General features: G+C 41.0%; 1 protein-coding gene across 7 annotated transcripts in view; it reads left to right on the top strand.

Moving 5' to 3' along the window:
* chchd3a (coiled-coil-helix-coiled-coil-helix domain containing 3a) overlaps window positions 1-15,331 on the top strand; it is a 65,397-nt gene that overhangs the window by 18,771 nt on the left and 31,295 nt on the right. The gene's annotated exons all lie outside the window — the stretch shown is intronic.

The raw sequence follows: 15,331 nt of genomic DNA, 5'->3' as shown, positions 1-15,331 counted from the left end.
AAGTGAACCTATTTGCTGTAATCGACAGGTTATGGCTGGTACAGTGACAAATGCTGTGAGAGCGTGAGCAACGCTGTGAGCAGTAATTCATAAAACCACCCTGAGTGTGTTGGCACAAACGTACATACAAAGATTTAACTGTTTTTTCATAGTTATTTCAAGACATTAAAGCTTTATCTACATTATACCAATTCTGAGCACAATTTAAGTGCATTTTAAAAAACAAACGGTAAGTAAACCCCCCTTTACTGTATCCACATCTTGCAGTTCGGTATTTTTGTCCTCTACCATATCTTTGCCTGTTCATCCTGCTGTATTATAAAAGCTACCTTCATTATAGGCAGCCTGTGTCTTTATTTCCCGTAAATTGCCCTTGTAAACATTGTCAGATGAGCGTTCCTTACCACACTCACAAAGGCAGCATATTGTTTTCAAAAAGAAAACACATTTTCCCCGGAGTGCGGCTGCTGTTTACAAACCTATGCTATTGATTATATAGCTCATTTCACACGCTCATCGCCGTAATAGAAAAATGAATCATTTTGTTGAGCAAGAGAGAGGGAGAAGGAGAGGAGCGTTGACGTGATTCCACGCCGCAGGACAAGTGTATGAGGGATTCCTCATTTGGAACGGCGATCCAGTCGAATGAAAAAAAAGGCAGACACGAGGAGAGAGAGAGAGAGAGAGAGGGATGGCAAGTGTGGGAGACACATGATGTGATGTGTTTTTCCCTTCAGCGTCTGTGAAGAAAGCCGTTTCAGTTGCAGGTGTTCTGTAATTTAATTTAGGTTGTTTTTCATGGGGAGGGAGACAGGACAAATAGAGTGGAGGAAGGGCAAGAACGTAGCACCTGCTTTGTATCTGTAATCTATGAGCAGGATCGTGGGCGGTGGGTCTCACTGAGCGGTCGCAGAGGACAGTCCTTGTGCATGTCATTGCCTGTAGTAGTAACTCCATGTACTTAAGAGAACTCCCTCCTAGACTCTATGAAGCTTTTGCTTGTGGCCCCAAGGCTAACCTACAGATAGCAGCACTGCAGTGGCTATGCATTCCATATGAGACTAAGCATAGTACACACACAGTCATATACAGTCTTTGTCTGTAACTTTTCTATTCTCCCTCCAGTTTGTCTCTACTTCCTTAAAGCACACATATTTCAGAAACAGAATAATTGTCTGAGGGTTTTACTGTTTAAAAATGTGTGTGTGTGTGTGTGTGTGTGTGTGTGTGTGTGCCTGTGTGATAATTTCCTCAGTTTGAGCAATTCTTTTGGAGTGCTGGAGTTTTAATAGAATCCGACGGGTTATCAGTTGAGGCGCAGTGCCGTTCGCACCACTCATGTAATTGTCAAGTCAGACGTTTCCACACAGCCACTGTTCTTTTCAACTGGAAATGGACTTTTCCGTTTTTTAAAAGGCAGCCTCTCGCCCGAGACGTCTCCCACCCATTGTCATTTCACTCTGTGTTTGTCAAACTCTGGGATTGTCCGCTACCCACAGTGAACTCATCTTTGATGAAACATAAAACATGTCTTGAAGGTATTTTTTTGTGTGTGTGTTTGTCCCTGTCTCTTGCCTGTCATTCTTTCTCTGCCGTGTCTTAGTGTGAGACTTTTCTTTTTACTCAAAAAGAACTAAAAAGAACCAAAAGGATTATATTGAATTTGAAATATGTGCATGTGAGCCCATTTTTGCTCATTTTCACGCAAGGTGCTTTTAACTACCCTTCTCATTAAGCACAAGACGTCCTCTTCATAGGTTGCCCAACAAATTAGATTTACATTGTTGTAAAGCACATAAGCATCAGTAATTGGGAGGTGAAATTGGTTCTGATTGCTAGGCAAAGTCAATAAGCTGATGGAGAAAGAGCTCCGGAGAGGTTGTGGTTTGCTGTACTAAGCACATAATCTGGTGGCTGATAGACCTTTCAGAGGTGATTTGTTCAGTCCTTTTTCCTGGTAAACCTGTGAACACCACAAGTATTATCTTACAGGCTGCACTGTTATGTCCTTGAGCAATTAATCAAGATATAGGTTTAAAGGTCCAGTGTGTAAGATTTAGGGATATCTTTGCAGAAATGGAACATAATATTCAGAGTGATGTTTTTATTTGTGTATAATCACCTTAAAATAAGAATTGTTGTGTTTTTGTTACAATGAGCCATTTTTGCCCATTTTAGAGGGACTGAGTCCTCTCTACAGAGTGTGTCATGTTGTAATGTCATTTTCCTACAGTAGCCCAGAACAGACAAACCAAACAAGAGACTTTCAGTTTTCTTTATTTTTACTTTCATACAATTTTTGGCTTGTTGGCTAATACTCACTACAGTGTGTAGTGCTATGATTATGCTATAGTGCTGCAACCATGATGATGATGATGATGATGATGATGATGATGATGATGATAATAATAATAATCTATTATTTGACCCTATGAAATGTGCCGCATTGCACTTACACTGGAATATACGGCTTAACAACAATCTAGTGCTGACTCCTAAAATCTTAGTGATTGATACACAATAGTCTGCTGTGTTCCCAGAAAATCTTTTTGGGAAATTGCTGAAACAAGTGAGCGTGTTTTGAAAACTGCTGGATTTATCTCAGCCTACAGGCAGTTTTAGTGTCAAGAGAAATGATATTGTTTTTGGTTTTTTTTCCAGTCTTGTGGAAAGTGACAAAGGAGAGCTTCGACTACATGAGTAAACATTGCGTCTGTCATCAATCAATCTATTTGTCCAGCTGTGGAGGGCTGTTTTCTATTGGTTTGATATAGATAGGAGAAAGAAGTAGAAAACGTGGAGACAACAAGGTTTAGTCAGAATTTCGATGTTATTCTGTCTGGGATTTTACTGCACTTCACATTGTTTTAATTGAATGTGAATTGACCTGCTTTCATGTTCATTGCCGCTGAAAAAACATTTGTCTATGGCAGCTGTAGTTCTTGTGTTCTTTGTCCAGTGCGGGATTGATTTGTCCTTCTCATTAAGACACAGGTCACGGTGAGCAGCAGGACCCCATGCATTCCCTCCTCTACTTCACACACACACACACAATGAAGGCGATGCTGTGAGCAGTTATGCTTCCCCACGCTCACCTATAATGGCCATAACCTCCGCAACCATAGCTGGACCAATTACAGTGACACCCATTCTGCAGAATTGCCTTGAGACATGCGGTTAAACTAGGGTTGGGTATCGTTTAGATTTTATTGATTTAGATTCTGCTTATAGATTCTGGTTCTTCTGTATCCTGGGTCTGATTCTTGCCATTTTAAGTACTAAAATAAAGTAAATTATATGGAAAGCCAAAGCTTAACTACGTTTAATTTCAGCATATTTTAAGAGGTCAATTTCAAGTTTAAGTTCCTTAAATAATCGGCATGCAACTATTTTCTTCCTTGTCGTGGACAAGTTGGATGTAAGACACCTGTTTCTACTTGCTCTACTTGAGTTGAATGTCCCTTTCACTTCCTGTCTTTTTATATACAACTGGTATGCCTATTGTTGCTGCGTTTTATAGAGTAATGACCACACTGTCGGCTTGCCAACCTCTAAATTAAGCTTTAAATGAAGCTCTAAATTAAGTATGTATGAAGCAAACTATTTTGCATATCTATTCCGGTAGCAACCAGTTTTAGGGCTTCTTAATGCAACATAGTATGTTTTATTATATAGTGCTGTCAAGTGTAACCTAGATGGTTCCTACCACCCTGGTGAGACTGCTTGTCCTTCAGGCTTTTCCACCACTAGTCACTCCCCTCCCTGACAGGCTGACTGGCAGTAGCCAGCCACCAAGTCTACCAGTAATTGAAACTTCACAGCAGTGTAGGCAGCTGTGTGTGTTGTCATTGTCATTGTTGTTGGGTTCCTGGGGTTCTGTTGTCTGAGGGGAACATGTTCAGTGTCAGCGCTCACACATGTTCTGCCACTCAGGGGGAACCGCAGTAAAAGAAAGGGGAACTCTGGCGTACACTAGGGGTTTATGGTAGTTAGAAGCACAGCAGTATTGATTGAGTCTCATGTTATATAAACTCGTGTTGCATGGTGTTTTCACCTTTTTTGTGTACTTTGATCAGCTATTCGGCGGATAGAAAACGAGCAGACATAATTACTGTTGAAATAATTGACGTTTAAATAAGCCTTTGATGATCTATAGTTTTTGGAAAGTTGTATTTGTGATTTTTAATTTCACTCCTTATGCTATTATGCCTGCTTGTCTAGAGCAGGAGAAAAGGCGTCATTTCCGAAATCACAGTGCCTACAAATAACAAAGGGTCAGTCTGGTCAAATTGACACTGAAAAGAAAATAGTCACTTATCACTGTGTTGTTTTGTCTTCAACGTGCTTGGCAACCTAATGAACACAGACTTTCTTCTCATCATGTGGCCATTCTGAGTAATTTCTAGATGAGTGTACCGTCTGGTGTGTAAGAACTCTGATTGGTGGCTTTATATGGTAAGGTTGGCCTCATCAAGGAGTTACTTAGTAGGCTCATTACACAGAAATATACTCTTGATTAGTTAACAGGTCAATTAGTGCTTAATTTCCTAGCAAAATCAATTAGGAATATGTGATTCTTTGTTGTGGATAGTGGCTGAAGACAAAGCAGACAAACCAAGTGAATGAGTGAGCTCAATATAATATAATCTTGACTTAATGTACTAACAAATGATGCGTTTTGACAGAGAGATGTACTAGCTCATGTCATGAACGGGTCATGTACCTCTCTTATTCACAGTCTCCATCCATCTGTCAGTCCACACATCTGTGTTTTAATGAAATCATAGACTTCACCTGTCCCCTCTTGATTTTCAACGACTCTGCTCCCTCCAGAGCCAAACTGGCCTAGTGGCCAATCAATCACGGGCCACAGGTTTTCACCCAGACACAGGCTCTAACCCCGAGGCAAACTTTTCAATCAAATCCAGAATCATCAATCTTTCTGAGCTCCGAACAGTGGCCTGGGCGGGGTCAACCTGGCGGCAATGGTTTTGTCTACTGTTGGCAACTGGTCTAAAACCCTTTTTCTTTTTTTATGAGTCCTCAAGCTAAAACTCTGATTGAGAGGCACTAGGCAACACTATAACGTATATGACTATATGCTACAGAAGGATGTGCGCAGATTTGTGTCAGTTCCTGGGTATAAACAAAATAAACTGAAGTATATTCTGTCAACTGTTAAAGGGACATGCTCAGAAACTGGAAAATGGAAGGACACAGCTGGAGACGTTCACTTTTCAGGAATTGTATAGGCTATAATTCATAAATCATTCACACATTGTAGGTAAAGCAACCACACCAAATAGTGACACTGCACATAGACCTTTTTATGAGACCTACAGTATTTCAGGTTTTTTTTTTTTTTTTTTCACCAGCCTGTGTATGTGTGTGTGCGTGTGCGTGTGCGTGTGTCTGTGCATGGTTTCACCAGTGTGTGCACTTGTCTCTATGGGTCGAAAGTGTCTCGAATCAAGCGTGGTCTGTTGTACTTGTGACCCGGTTGTGATGTAGTTGGATACTACAATCCACATTACATTACAGGGTTTGAAAAAAAAAGCATGTTGTCACCACTAGTTGGCAGTGCAAGTTGGTTTGTTAGATTGTGTATGGTTTCTCTTAAACAGGTGGTTCTTGCTCATCCAAGGGTCAGTCAGTAAAATTATTTCTTTGGTCTTCCATGGTTTGCTGATCGTATAAGTTACAGGTGGACTTGCATATATGATTGTGTATGGCTTGGATGAAAAATAAGATTTTTTTGGAGTCCTTACCTTTGTTCAAAGATGTGGGCACTGTATCACCTCTTAATAATGGATTTAGTTAGTAAGAAATATTTTCAGATATGGAAATGAGGCCAAATGAAAACGTGTGCTAATTCTGTTCAATCCAGCGCCTTGTTCCACCTGTACGCCTTGTAGTTTATCACGCTTTTGTCGCTCCCCCTGTTTCCATCTTTATCTCTCTCTCATTCACACATACACCAGTAGCTAATGTGATTTTCCCTGATTTTTCCACCACCTCTGCTTTCACAGCAAGGGATAACACAGCATACCAAGAATGTTTGTTTGCTCCCTCCGCACACTCTCAGACACACACACCATGTCCATCCTGTCAGAGCTCCTGGAGAAAATCACTACTCTACTCTTTCCTTAAACTGTGTTCCATTTGATGCTTGGCTGGCTTGAAAATGACATTGGGTAAAGCTTAAAATTTTTAATGCAACAAGCCCCCCCCACACACACACACACCCCTCTGCCCACCCCGGTACTCCTCTCAGCTTCCACCCCTCTAAAAACTGCAGTCTCTAGCAAATGTCCTGCTTTTTTTTGGAAAACCTTGTGTACTTCACTTGCACGCTGTTGCATTTTAGATACAGCCGACTGGACCCAACTGATAATAGGGCGACAATTTAATTTCCCAGGTATTAAAGGAGACTTGCTGGGTTTTGAATTGGTGCCAGTTGGTGGTATTTAAAAATTGTGGAGGAAAAAAAGAAAAATATCTTTTTCTCTCAACTTATTATTCTTTCTATCCACATCACAGAGTATGAGGAAGATTGGGGGGAGAAAAGGTCCTCATGTCTTTTACTTTTGAATGAGATAAAGAGAGGTAGTGGTACACTGTGATTTACATATATTTTTGGATTTGCTCAGCTCGCCAAGGACAAATTGCATCCTATCTTTGATTCCAGTTCTCTGAGCTGTAAGAGTAACCCCTGCCAGGCTTGATGTAACTGGATTCAAGAGAACTGTCATTCTGTTTGATTAGTATGCTCTGCAGATGTATTATAGAAAAGGGTTAGGGTGATGTGGCATAGATCGCAGGTTGGGTTAAGACTTAAAACTGAAGGTACCTTTAAACAAATGGTACCACCAGCATGCCAGAGAGGCTGAATGAGATTGTTGCTCCATTTTCCCTAGGACCAGATTTATTTGTAGGCCACATACTTTGATTAGTTAAACAATACTTCCTGTATTTCACATGGTAGTATCAAAAGTGTTAAAGAGAGTAATCTGGTCTATATTAGAATATTTATAAAAACATCCAAGGGAATATATATATATATATTTTTTTGTTGTTTAAATGTTTTTTACGTGCAAGTTTCACATGTATAACTGGACTGTATTGACACTTTTGTCAGCAATGTTCTATGGCACTGAACAAAATCTGTACTTTGCTTTTTTTTAGACAATGCTGCTGACTGTATTTTGACTTTTTTTTTTTTTTTTTAAAGAAAGAAAAATGAATGGCACCACTGCTCTCCAGCATTATCAGAATTTCATTGACTGGCCCAGAGGGGGAGCTACAATTACAGATCTAACAAACAGACACTAATAGGCCTGAAAGGGAAATATATCAGTCACTTTCTATATATTATTAAGTTTGCATGGGTCCTTACAAGCTAAATACCTTCCACAATTAGGGGCTTATTAAAGCTACTAAAAAAGTACAATCTGACAACATGAGCATCAGCTGTTTCCCCATTTATTTTCTAATTTCGTTTAAGTTGCTGAAAGCTTTCATCCTTCAGTTTAAGTGCAAGAGGTAGAGACGTGTTTTGTCTGTGTGTGAGTTCTTGTCTGTTCCCTCAATGCATACAATGTAATTATATGTTCGTGTACTGCAAGAGGTCAACTTAAATGAGCAGATATTCTGTCCACACCACTGGCCTTTTGTTTGTTTCCTGCTGACAGTGTATTGTACATACATGTGTCCATTTTCTCTCTCTCACTCTTTCTCTCTCTCCTGTCTTTTGTAATGCTGTTTCTCTCACATCTTGGAGGGTGTCCATTCAACCGTCCTTTACATATTGGCGAACGTACCTCACCCCTGCCCAGGGTGTGGTGCCCACACACCGTTCCAGTATTAGGGTTAGACGGGAGGTCAGGCTCTAATTGGCGGGGCCTGTGGCTGGCACTCTGCGCCAGGCCCTTACCCTGTCAGCTAATTGGCACTGCGAGCGGCCAGCAGCGGGGCCGGGATACAGCAGCACTTCGATTGATGGATGGATACTGGTGTCAGGAAAGCTTCTTTCTGACAAGAGAGCTTGTATAGTCAATTTATTGCCTCAGCCTCAATGGGCGGTCTATGTATTTATGTATGTGTTCACGCTCATTTGTTCTAAACATTTTGAAAAGCTGTCTGGAATTGTCTTTTGTTTGCTTTTTTACCTTTGTCTGAGCAATTGACCCATTTTAATTACCTAATAGCAATTTCAGCATACTTTGCAGAACTGAAAATTTAAAAAATTTCAAAGGTCTGACTTTTCTTTTCCTCTGTATGGTCCACATTCCTGTTAGTGAATGACACAACAGACTGCTGTGTTAAATTCAAACGGCAAGTACTGCTAAAGACACTCATACAGCAACTGTATAACTGTCATTTAGGGAAAAACTGAAGTGATATCAAACAGGGTTTGATGGATTTTACTGTTTTCTGGGAGTAGATAAGCAGTAAAAGTGACTATTTGTTGGTGCTGTAGAATTATGACAATGCCAGTTGTTTGTCATGGTGGTAATTTGTATGGATGTTTATTTGATGCTGAGATATGTCTGAATTGTATTTATAAAAATGCAGCAATGTGTTGAATCTGGCTTTTTTTTGCCTTTTTTACTTGGGACTGTAGCTAGGGATTAGTCACAATAGGCATGACCTCTTGGCAGCCTGTAGAAGTTTTGCAATTTCTCTTTCTTTGTCTCTCACTTGGCTGAGCTCAGACTTCATTGGCCAGATATTGTCTAAGTGCAAAGGTTAGAAAAGCAAGTGTACTGAGTTAACTTTGATGAAGCATTGTATGTGTGTGTGTGGCTCAGTGCAGTAGATATGTTGGATTTGTAATATGACAGGTATTTTCTTTTGAGCTTGTCCCTTTCCCTTTTCTTGGTCTTTGTCTGTGTTTTCCCTCTTGGCTCTGACAGGAGAGTGGTATTAATGAGGTGCTATAGAAGTGAACAGTCGGCTCAGCTAATGGTGCTAGAGGTAGAGATTTTGATTGAACGATGGAAAGAACTTCGACATATGGAGGGAACGGAGACAAGAGGGGAGTCAAAAAGGCAGTGAACAGCAAAAAAAATCTGGATGAGATATGGAAGTAGTGAGAGAATGGAAAGGGGATAACAGATAGAGGAATAAATAGAGGCGCATGGAAGGAGCCGACAAGAGAGAAAAAGATATTGATTCACAAAGCAGTTTTAAAAACAAGGTTACAAACTCCAATTAGGACACAAACCAATCCAAAACAGCACTTACAACTACATAAAAAAGTGTAAACTTTAAACAAAAGTCAAATAACCTGAGAAGAATATAAACAACATAGCACTTTATCTGCAAACAGGAATTCTTCTGGAATTCTTTGACATGTTTGTGTAAATGATCATGAAGCGTACAAGTCGTATATAAATAAACAGGCTGATTTAAGAGAAGGAAAGTCTCTCAAAATGTCTCTTTTCCCCTGCATCCATTTAAAGTTAGCTGCCATGAGGGCTAACAGTAGGGCATGAAGGAAAAGGGAAAAAGCATATTTTCAGCTAAAGGGGTTAGTGGATTAGAGGTGACCCTGAGTCTGCTGACATGGGCTTGATGGACAGAATCTGAAGGTGGACTGTGGCCCCCTCCTGGCTTCATCGGGTCTGGGAAGACCACCTGCTGCTGAGTGGAATGCATATGCATTAATGCACAGCATGAGCACACATGCACTGAGAAATGTACAGTGTGCCCACAGCCATAATCACACAAGGATTCAGTCACACATACCCTAGGATGGTCTTAAATATGCAGATAGATCCAGGTTAAGGCTTCACATGCTGGATGCACATGCACACAGAAAGGCCAGGCACATGCTGCTTGACTTGTCCATAAGGTCCAATGTCAACACATCCTCAGGGTGTCTCTTTTTCTCCCTGCGTGTCTTCCCCTATTGTCTTCCCTTCTGTATTCCTCTCTCCTTTCTGCTATAGGTTGTTCCTCTCTTCTCCTCCACCAACTTTCTCTCTCATTCACTTTGCTCCCTTGGGACATCTGTTGTCCAAAGACAGTATGCCTCTCTCCACTCTCAGGTCATTCACTGTGTCCTCTGCCGTCAAGTAAAAGAATTTTCCACCATTGGCTTCTGTGTCTGACTGAATGCGTAATAGCATTCTCCAAACTTGTTCTGCCACCTTCTTCTCCCTGTATCCCATTACTCTCACTGTTTGCTGCTAAACAGGGATATGGTCTGGAATTATACATGAGTGGAGGTTGTATGTCCAAAAAAAACAATACTGGATCCTAGACAAGACCGGCCCTACGTTGTTGTTCTTGGCTTGGCCATGCTCCTTTCTCCTTCTGCCTTCATGTATGTCTGTATCTATCTTTTTCTCTCTTCAAGCACCAGAGTATCTTCTCCCTTCCTTTCATCGTCAACCCCTTTGTCCCAATCTTCCCATTGTTCTCTCGGCATGCCCCCTGTTCCCATCTTGGCTGAGACTTCCTCCATACATGCCCCCCATGTCTCGGTAATGAACCCACAGCTCTTCATCTCTCCTTCGTCTTCCCCTGTGTGTTGGACATGACAGATGACTGGGGACCTCCAAAGCTTCGCTCCCCAGGGCTCAAGATAAAGGCAGCTCCGACCGCAAGATGATCAATCAATCAGTTTACACCGCAGGCGCCTGATCAGCCAATTAATCAATCTCCGAGCCAGCAGATGTTGTTGCTGTCCCTCAGCGAAAGTGCTGGCAGTGGAGTGGTGGAGGTGGTGTCTCCAACAAAGGCTGAGGGGCTCGAAGTGTCTGGGAGTAGAAAGGAAAGTGATTTTTCATGTTTCTACCAGAATTTCAACTTTCATGGGCTCACTCGTTTTCAGTGGAGAATCTTTTCTCTTTTAGCTTTTCCCATGTTATTCCCTGCTTTTCAATCCTGAGACATCATAGCACGGTCCTAGTGATCTTTGATTAGCTTATGATGATTCCTGCAAGTATCACAGTTCATATATTTCCTTAAGATAAATTGGTACATCTACAAATTTGGGACAAGTGCAAAAGGGATGTAAATGTGCGCGTGGGTTGACACCGCTGTCTCAGCATCATTAAGGCCAGCTGGTTAAGATCAAGCCCTCTGTTGACCCTTGTTCACAGTCAATGAGCTACAGACTCCACAAGGACACTTCATTTTAACTTGCCCTTAAACAGCCAGTAGTTGAGCTACATGCACAGACATTGAGACACCCACACTAACCACCTACACCTTTTGGCCTTTAGTCCCTGTCCTGGCCCCTTGGTCCCTGTCCAGGGCAGGTCAGCCCTTTGACCGACGGGGTCATTGCGTCATTACTCACTGTGCTAAGAAATCCCCAAGGGAGAGTAATTCTGTCTGCAGCCTGTGGCTTTGTTATCTTTTTCTATGGGGATGCTCCATGCTTCAGTCATTTGTTTGTCAAGTTACCAAAGTTTCCAAATGTTTTAAAGAGTGAAGTAATGACATACCTGGATATGTGTGCTTGTACAGGGATTGACAACACAGTATTTTATTTCAGCGTTTGTTTCGTGCTAGAATCAGATGCAAAAAATGAAAACTCATAAGCGTAAGTAAAATGGACTGACAAGTAACTAATTCACTGGACAGATTTGATGATCTGCCACAATTGCTACACTGCCATAATGTGTGCCAACATGCACCTGGTAAGCAGCATCTGCACACTGCTGTCGTTTGTTTCAGATTTTTCCCAGAATTAGTAAGTGTCACTGGTGATACCATATACCCAACAGGGAAAAGGACAAAACAATGTATGGATAATAGGTTAAATCTAACAACATAGTGGTCAGAAGGTAAATTGCTTCAGATAGAGCTTCTTAGTCACAGCCAGCTTGTTCTCAGTGATTAATGATAACACTGCTTTGTTTTTTTTTACTCTGTTGTGACCATTCCCAGCTCTAGCTCCACTGACATAAATCCCAGTGAAGAGTCGTCAGGATGCTGCAATATTATGTTGTGACAAGGTGGCCATGCTGTCAAATTTGTTTCAGGGCATCCTTCTGGCCCAGCGGTCTAAGATGCATGTAACTGATTTAAAATCATTCAGCAGCCTTTGTTGCAAGTCAAACTCCCGCACTTTCTCCCCATGTTTCCTGTTGTTCTCTCTCTAAAAAAGCCAACTTAACTGATCTCATAGGGATTATTTATTTTCTTTGGTGGTCTTACCATCAGAGAGTCAACACTGAACCTGCACATGATCCATCACAGATAAGAATTTGTGCTAGAAGCATCTGATACTTTTCATCATTTGGGGGCGCCCGGATAGCTCACCTGGTAGAGCTGGTGCGCCATATACCAAGGCTAAATCCTTGTTGCAGCGGCCTTGGGTTCAACTCCAACTTGTGGCCCTTTGCTGCGTGTCATCCCCTCTCTTTCCCCCCTATCCTGTCACTCTGCTGTCACTGTCGATTAAATTCAACAAAAAAAAGCCATAAAAAATGTTTTTTTAAAGAAAGAAAATGGTTGTCATCATGTCAAGACAAATCAGGAATTGTATGTTATGTTTTTTTTGTTGGTTTGTTGTTGGATGTACTTTCTTACCACAAGCCAACTTCACTTCATGAAGTCATTATGGTTCGCTGCTTGCTTTGCAGTTGGTTTGCTGCTTTTGAACGGTTTTTGTAACTTTTCCAATCCGATAAGCATGCCACCTTGTTGGCTGTGTGGAAGTGAAAAAGTAGGCAGGATTTGAACTTGAGCTGTCTTTTTTCATTCTGCCATCCAACTACTGCAGGCAGATATTGTGTGTTTTAACAATTGCAACACCATAAATTCCTTCAAGGAGAGACTGTCCAAAGGTATTAGCAGTTATCCTCCCCTATATGATTGGCACAACTCACCCCTCTCTATTATGACAGGCCGTCTGTGTGTGTGCACGTATGCACGTGTGTAAATTCATTGATATATCCATTGTGGCTGTTCTGAACAGTATAAACACTTTTTTTGCATTCAGATATACTCAAATAAGTTGTACAAACTAGTTTGTTTCAAGCACTTTCTGCATTTGCAAAACAGGACAGAGGCCATTGTCTTAATGCAGTTCCGGCTTATTTGGTGTGCAACTTCAAGGACACAATTTATCATTACAAGGTTGTTTAACAAAATAAAATTTTGGAGTTTGCACATAGCGATAATTCAAATAAAACCAGTATAGTTATTTATATACATACACGTATACACCCAGGAAATGATTCGGCAGTACATCTTTTGAATATATCTCTATGGTTTCATCTTCACATAAAAACAGTGTTCATCAGCTTTCACTGCTTTTGAGCACCAAGCATCATTGATGTAAACACAGATTCTGCCTCCTCTCGCCCTGCTCTCTTTCAGATTGGAAGCAGTTCTCTATAAAGATGTAGATGCAACTTGGTTTAAATGTCATCAGGTTCAGTTGAATCAAACCAAACAGAATAGGTATGACATGACAAAGACATGTGCAGTGTGGGCTAAGTAAAAGCTAATTTGTAATGGATTTCAAACTTAATTTTCAGTTTATGATGGCATGTCTTTTCACATATAAACAGCATAGTATATGCAGTATTATATTTTAATAATTATGTAAATAATCCTTTAGATTTATTTTGCATACAGCACATTCACTGGATGAGGGGAGATCAGGCTCAGTTGCTCAGCTAAGAAAAACATTGAATCCTGTCACAGGATTGTTAGTAATAAAAAGTGAAATTTTTCTCAGGCGTCAGTATGTGTGTGAATAAGTGTTTGACAGTGTGTTTGTCCTTAAGTATTATCAGTCAAGGTTAAGCCCATTAACTGACCACACTGACATGATTTTGTCGCCCATAACCCTACCACCTCCCATGGAGACTAATAGCTAGCCATGAAACTAAGTGTTATTGCTGATCAGTAAAACCCCATGATGCTAATTAACCAGCCAGCCAGTGAATAGTTTCCAATGGAGTTTTACAGCTACTGCTACCATGACTTATGTTTTATTAGTGACTCTAAGGGTAATGCATAATACTGCCAATAAGGTCTGTGTTAGGTGATATCATTTTACACTCCATCACTTAGATTTGATCTGCCACTGATAGCTTTTAAAGGTAGAGTTGCAATGGTTTTAGAGGCAGTTACGGGATGTGCCAAGATTTGTGGGAGGAATGTGTGTCTGAAACCATCTTTGTGTGTGAGCTTTATATGCATGTGTTTGTGGCTGCAAAAAGAGACTGTGTGTCCCTTCATAAAATATTCTTGTATCTCCAAGCTTGATATGACCAACTGTCAGAAAACCCAATTCTCCCTCCAACTATCTTGTCATCCATATTCCATCCACACATTGACCCATCTCTCTCCCTCCCTTTCATCTTTTCTACCCCATGAACTCCCCCCTCCCTTACCTCTATCCATCTCTAACCTCCCATATGCCACCTACACCTCTGCCGTGCCAATTAACACCAGAGCACGGTCACATTGTGCTGCCCTTTGACCCCCTCCCTGCCTGTCGGAGCACACAGGACCTGAGGCCCGCGGCTTCAGTATTAGTTTGTCACAGGGCGCTGTCGCGCAGGTCTGTGATAGATGGGCCGTGGTGAGCAGCTCTGACCCACCATGCTGCAGCACTCACTTGGATGGTGTGAGGGAGCATTGATTATGATGCTACCCGTGACAGGGGTGAATCAGGCCTGAGCTGATGGTGGCAGGGGAAGACAAAGGAGACCAAGGTTATGGATGAGGCGCTGTTAGTTATTGTGATGAGATTTGATTTGTGCTCTATCGATCATGGCAGCATTTTCATCTAGCATGATTTATAAGCATGTAGTGGGCAAACATGTACCAGTGAGTCACCTCGTTGTTACAATACAGAGGTCTTCACCACTGAGGTGTGAAATGAAAAATGTAATATGTACAGAATTGCTAATGGCCATAATTAGATTTTTATTCTCAAGCAATGTTTTTTTATTTTTTATATTGTGGTGCCTAGCCTAAATTTATGCTGTTGGCAACTAGTATTGTAAACCTGTCATAAATTTAATTCTATCATGAGAAGATCCACTTGTTTAAGTCAAATGGTTCTCGACCTGGGGTCAGCCCTGCCAAAAGGTGTTACAATATATATGACAGCTGTAACAAGATGATGAATGGGATAGAAAATAAATCAAAAAACGTATTTCTTCTCCACTAAATTTTGTCCATTATTTGCAGACTTGTCTCTTATGCAGTAATATACGTTTTTCTTGTCAAACACTGGATAGTTTTACCAGGCCTCTAAAAGTTGTTAAAATGAAACAATTTAAGAAGAAAAAGTAAAAGTTTGGTTAAACTGCTCAAAGCTCAAAGAAATGTTTATCGTGTGACAAGGGAT

The sequence above is a fragment of the Dicentrarchus labrax genome, unplaced genomic scaffold (genome assembly GCF_905237075.1).
Source record: "Dicentrarchus labrax unplaced genomic scaffold, dlabrax2021, whole genome shotgun sequence".
In the NCBI taxonomy this organism is placed as follows: Eukaryota; Metazoa; Chordata; class Actinopteri; family Moronidae; genus Dicentrarchus; species Dicentrarchus labrax.
The sequence above is the reverse complement of the archived record's forward strand: the minus strand, read 5'-3'. Positions and strand labels throughout refer to the sequence as shown.